Below are 6,485 nucleotides of genomic sequence, written 5' to 3'. Positions count from 1 at the left end.
AAAATCACTATATGTCTAAGGTAATGTTGCGCAGTATACAATACTTAATCACTCCAGCTATTCTGGTAAATAATTAGCATGATTTGGATTATATTATTACTTTTAATGACTATGTATTTGGAAAGTTGTTAAAGTTGAGTGTTTAAAGTTAATGTATCTTTTGTGTGATATCTCTTTTAGAGTAAGAGCTGACCAAGGAGTAAAAAATGTTGGCATAGCACGATGTATGTTCACCGTCAGGGGCTGCGGCAGAGGCAGTTTCATGTCAGGAAAGAGTGTGCATAATCAAAGGTATATATAATATTCAGATGTTGCCTCAGTCAACCGGTGTCATAATTTGTAAAAATGATATTGTATAAAACGCTCTATTTTTACAGAATAGAGCGTTTGTGGCGAGATGTTTGGAACGGCGTTACAAACGTGTACTATGAGATTCTTCACAGCCTTGAGGATGAAGGTGTGCTTGATCCTGATGACAGCATCCACCTGTACTGCGCCCAGTATGTATTTCTACCACGTCTGCAGAAGGATCTAGATGTCTTCAGGGTGGGTTGGGATCATCACCCTCTGAGGACAGAGCACAACAGGTCTCCACAACAACTGTGGACAATGGGACTCCGCCACAATCCAGTAGATTCTCCACAATTGGCAGAGGTACCAATAAAACATTGTTTTGGTTGAAACCCAAACCATTAAAATTAAATGTATTCACAGGCCTGTGTATAAGACTTATAACACTGTATGAGACTTATTCCTTTGGACACATTGAAGAAAAAGTGGACCGGATACTATAGATACTTTCAGTGTAGTATGTTACATGTTGATCTGACTGTGCTTTCTTTTTGAAATGCGATTGTTTAAATTTAGGGAATGGAGGATCCAACTCTTGCTGTCGACACTGCCAGGGAGATGGATGTGACCAGCTCTGGAGTGATTCTTCCACGTGTTGAATGTCCCCTCTGTGAACAGGATTTGGCCGGCCTCACGGCCACTATTGATGTTACAAGACCATCCGAGTCCTTCGGCAAAGACATTTATTTAGCTGTACTGAACTATGTACTGAATCATGTACCTTAAATGTAATCCAGAACTCAAGTAAACAAGTTTACAACATGTATTCCACATTTGCATTTATTGTGACTGACAAAACAGTGCAGCAGCCAGCCACATGGTAAAGTGCCTGTTGGTTCTTTGTAGAACAATGTAAACAAGTTATGTAAAACCAACATTTAATTGTTGTGACTGACAACAGTGCAGCCACATGATAAAGGGCCTGTTGGTTCTTTGTAGAAAATGTAAACAGAACCAACATTTTGTAACTGACAACAGGTAAATTGCCTCTTAGTTCTGCATAGTCTGAACAGTAGAACAATGTAAACAGTAAAACATTTAAGATCTTTGACAGTGAAGCTACAGGTGAAAAATAAAAAATCTCAAAATGCTTCTGAGGTTAACTTAAAGGACAACTTTAGTTTTGTTTCAACCAAGGTTCATGTTTTAGGTTGTTAGAGAAATTAAAAGGTGTTCATTTTTTTTTCTTTTGCTGCTTTCTTTCGTTTCAGGGGGCATTCGAGCATGGGGCTAAATATGTATTTTTTTTTACAAAAAAAATATTATTTACTATAGTCCTAATAAACCCCAAAATACATATTTATCCCCATGCTTGAATGCCCCCGCCCCCTGTGAAAAAGAGCTAAAATACCTAAAACGAAAGAAAGCAGCAAATGAAAGAAAATGAATGAAATTAACCTTTGTTTCTCTAAAAACAACCTAAAACATGAACCTTGGTTGAAAAAAACTAAAGTTGTCCTTTAAGTGAAAGATACATAGAAAGAAAAAAGGCCAGACAGTGCTAAATAAATGATATCAGTCATACTTTGGTTGTATACCTAACCAAATGTTCAAGACGACATCTTGAAGAAAATGATCTCTGTAATATGTCATACAGAAGTAGTGGAACTTGTCTGAACAAAATTAAAACGACACCCTAAAACTGGATGGATATTGTTCTAGAAATTCTTTAGACAGAGCTAGACCGAGCTAAATTCTTGCCCTAGATAAAAAGCCTCTGTTAGAACAGCTTTGAATTGCTCCGAGGAGCTCATGTGTTTTACCGGAAGCCTAATGGTCCTGGCACAGGCACTCACAACTGGGAAACAGACAGTGTGCTCCTTAAACTCTGTAGCACAGTCATGGTTGAAGTCGATCACTACCCCAAAATCCTTCTTCTCTGAGGGAAGTAGTGGGATGTGACCTTGCCCTGTGATCCACTGAAGAAGCCTTGCAGGTGTGATGGGACTTGGTTCTTCCATGTCATCTGCATGCCCCTGATCTTCAGCTATAGAGCAAATAGTGTTATGACAGTTTAATATCCTTTTTACTGCTTACTATTTAGTGAATTACAAACAAAACAGCCACAAAACAGCTCACACCCTGCCTGACTGGGTTGAGATTTTAACATTCAGGAAGAGAACCCCTTGTTTTAAGCATTATGTTATACTTTAGCTATTGAAAAATAGCAGATCTACACGCTCATAGCACAGGACCATGCTACTAGTTTGTAGATCTGCTATTTTTTTGAAATTGTGAAGATGTGGCACAAACTTTGAATATATTCTTTCAGAGTAGTGATGGGAGATTAATCGGCAAACACATCGGTATCGGCTGATTCTAGTCGTTTTTAGATGCATCGGTCTGAGTAATCAGTCTGTCTTTACAGATAAACAAGCCTAAAGTAACAGCTTGAACAGATCTACAAGCTCACAATATTAAATATAAGGTATTAAAGTTAAATCTGACTTGCCTAAGCCTGCAGTACAGACACCCTGTTACATGTATTTTTCAGAAGTGGGACAAAATTATAATTTTTCAATACATAATGAGATCATATCGGCATCGGTTATCGGCCATAACAGCAATTCATTATATCAGATATCGGCCAAAATGTCTCATCGGCACATCCCCATTTCAGAGCGAATGTTTTAACTCAAATCTTTTCTAGGGGTCCCTGGAACAACATATTTTCAGATGGGGGTCTGTGGCCAAATACAGATAATTCTGGGGGTCCTTGACATGAAAATGATTGAGCACCACTGACATAGAAACAAGGGATTTAGAAGCCTTTTTATTTAGAATCTGCCTCAAGTCTAAATGGGTTAAAATGGAGGGTACCCTGGAAATAAATTCCCATCAAAACATTTTGACTAAACTGCAACTACAGGTGAAACTTGGGTATCTTTTTAAGACTACAAGCAGTCAAACTAAACAATGAATGCAGGATTTGCTGGGAATCAAATGATATACCTTCTGCTTCATAAAGGAAGTCCTGAAGGAAGTCTATCATCTTCATCTCAACCTGATGCCTGTTAGTCCCTTCTTCACTCAGTTTCGGACGAATGGATCCCATGAAAAACTCTGCATTGACCTAGAGTATGATGAGAGAAGTAATGTAAATTACACAGTGCAGAGGAAGAGGAAGACAAAGGCCCGCCCCTTTGTCTCCCCCCCCCCGGTACCATGGGCACCTGAGGTAGGAAGCTCAAAACTACATCAGCGCATCCCACAAATACATACTCTTTACAAATAGTCATCATTTCTTAAAAAAAGGGAAATAAACAGGCTTTCCGACTGTATAAACGGCACGGTAAAAAGGTTATTGCCAGGTAGCATTTCTACAACAGAGAAGGGTTTTTAGCTTACTTTTATGTCTTCCCCAGGAACAAACAGGGGCCGGCAGATGTCTGGGTACTTCCTGATTATTTCAAGAAGGACATACAGCTTCAGGCCTTCCGTCAGCTCATCCAACATAGGCTGCAACCTCAGGCTTGCATGGAGTATGAGGGAACTGCAACTGTAGAAAACATTACAGTAGCTACAAAAACACACTGTAGTGTGTGTGTGTGTGTGTGTGTGTGTGTGTGTGCATATATATATCTTCCTATACAAACAGAAAAACTTACCGAACAATGGACTCCTTGTTTTCAAGTGAGACACTTCCAGTAAATCCTCGATTGTATATTTCGTCAATGAGGTCTTGGTCTTTAATTGATTCCTCTGTCGACGACTCAACCTGAAAATTAAATTACCACAAAGAAAATCCCTGAGCAATATTCCATGTAAACATGACAATACAAATCGTTAGGGAATGCCCATCACAGCATTTCCATCATACAGAGGACATATACCTTGTCAATTAACGTCTGCGACTGTGCATCTGCCACAACGCTACGGTTGAGATCCATTGCATTCATCTGCCCACTGCAGAGGTAGCTGTAAGTCCATGGGCTTAACCCTCTTATGGCCACCCATATTAATATCATATTGTGCCTTGTGCCAGCTTTGGACGACTTTTTGAATGAAAAATAGAAAAATGTGCGATATGACCACAATGGCACGAAATATCTAATTTTAAAGCTGCAAGTCTCTACTTTACACAGAAAAAATAATTATGTTTCTATCATGTTCCGTTGTTTACTTATAAGCATTGTATTACACCTTGGTTTCAGCGAAAAAAGGCCCATTTTTGAAGTAGTTTTTAGTTACAAGCCGTTTTAGTTTGATACTGTTTATAGCCCCATATAACACTCTGTGATTTGACTACAGTGACACACAATAGCTCGTTGTAAAGCTTTAAATCTCTACTTTACCCAGAAAAAAGAAATAATAATCCAGCATGTTGCATTCTTTATTTTTTAGGCCGTTGAAAACACCATGCTCCGACTAAAGAAGGCCCCATTTACACTAATCTGTCAAGTCCCATAAAAAACTGTGTGATATGACTACAGTGACACACAATAGCTCATTTGGAAGCTCCAAATCTCTACTTTACACCGGGAAAAAAAAAAGTTTCTAGAATGTTGTGTTCTTTACTTACTAGGCAGTTGCATACACGATAGTTTGAGCAAAAAGGCCCTTTGAGAAATCCAGGTATTTGTGAATGAACTCTTTCAAGTCCAATATAAACTCATGTGATATGATGAACAAGACACAAAATAGCTCAAATGAAACATCAAGGACTCTACTTTACCCAGAAAAAGGAAAAGTGTCATAGCATAAGCATATTCAGTTCTTTACTTAGTTGCATACACCTTGGTTTGAGAAAAGAATTTGAGACAACCACTTTTGAATCTCTCAAACATGAATTTATTTTTCACTTAGAGAGATACTGTTACAAAATAAAACATAAATAGCTTTTTTGACATAAATAAAACATAACAAAATAGCTTTTTTGACAAAAAAAATGACACCTGTGTGAACTGAGTGGTGCAACATCAAAAAATCACACCTGTGTGAACTGAGTGGTGCAACTCCCCTCCCCCCTCCTCCCTCCCCCCTCAAAGACAACAAATCACACCTGTGTGAACTGAGTGGTGCAACGTCAAAAAATCACACCTGTGTGAACTGAGTGGTGTAACGTCAAAAAATCACACCTGTGTGAACTGAGTGGTGCAACATCAAAAAAATCACACCTGTGTGAACTGAGTGGTGCAACTCCCCTCCCCCCTCCCCCCTCCTCCCTCAGACAACAAATCACACCTGTGTGAACTGAGTGGTGCAACGTCAAAAAATCACACCTGTGTGAACTGAGTGGTGCAACTCCCCTCCCCCCTCCTCCCTCAAAGACAACAAATCACACCTGTGTGAACTGAGTGGTGCAACGTCAAAAAATCACACCTGTGTGAACTGAGTGGTGCAACTCCCCTCCCCCCTCCTCCCCTAACCTGACTCCACCAGATGGGGCAGCAGAGAGTACACTGGGTTCCCCCCTCCTGCTCCCATCTGGGAACTCTCAGGCAGGGGCATCAAGTCTGCCTGAGAGTTCCCAGATGGGAGCAGGAGGGGGGAACCCAGTGTACTCTCTGCTGCCCCATCTGGCGGAGTCAGGTTACTCCTCCCCCCTTCTCACTCAAAGTCCAGCTCTTTCTCTGTGTGGTACCGGATGTGACATTCCCCTGGGTGCAGAGGCACGAAACACACCACACATTGGAACGTGGTCTCACGGCGTGGCCCCCCCTGGTTGTGTTTGCTACACACTCTGCATCGTTTAGCTGGGTGCTGCTTCTTTGCAGTGGGTGCAAGCTTTGCAAGGACATGGACTGTCTGCAGGGGTGCCATGTTGGCTGACAGCCTGATCCTCGGGTCTGTGTGTGGCACTCTCCGTTGGACTCGTGTGGGCGTGGACCAAGACAGGATGACCCTGTGGATGAAGGACTTCAGGCATTTACAGCTGCCCTCAGGATTCCGCTGTCTGTAGAGGACAAAGCCGTTGTACATGGAGATCTGAAAGAGGTACATTATGAACCTGAGTGTCCTGCTTGGGGTCCGGAGCGTTTACTTTGAAAAAAATAGAGTGTTCAAAGCAGGCCCTAGTCGCCTGAATACCGCAGCTAGGAATAATGGAATAGGACCCCGGTTCTATTTTGTGGGTTTTATTATCTGAACTGGGGCCATGATTATGAACTTGGTGGTCCACTTGGACGATCTCC

General features: G+C 41.1%; 1 long non-coding RNA gene across 1 annotated transcript; it reads left to right on the top strand.

Moving 5' to 3' along the window:
- The first annotated feature begins 203 nt into the window (after positions 1–203).
- Positions 204–1,044, top strand: LOC306922027. The gene is made up of 3 exons (XR_013789878.1): positions 204–291; positions 378–654; positions 868–1,044. It is a non-coding gene; the product is annotated as an uncharacterized lncRNA (long non-coding RNA).
- Positions 1,045–6,485: the final 5,441 nt, after the last annotated feature.

The sequence above is a fragment of the Electrona antarctica genome (genome assembly GCF_951216825.1).
Source record: "Electrona antarctica genome assembly, chromosome: 4".
Classification (NCBI taxonomy): Eukaryota; Metazoa; Chordata; class Actinopteri; order Myctophiformes; family Myctophidae; genus Electrona; species Electrona antarctica.
The sequence above is the reverse complement of the archived record's forward strand: the minus strand, read 5'-3'. Positions and strand labels throughout refer to the sequence as shown.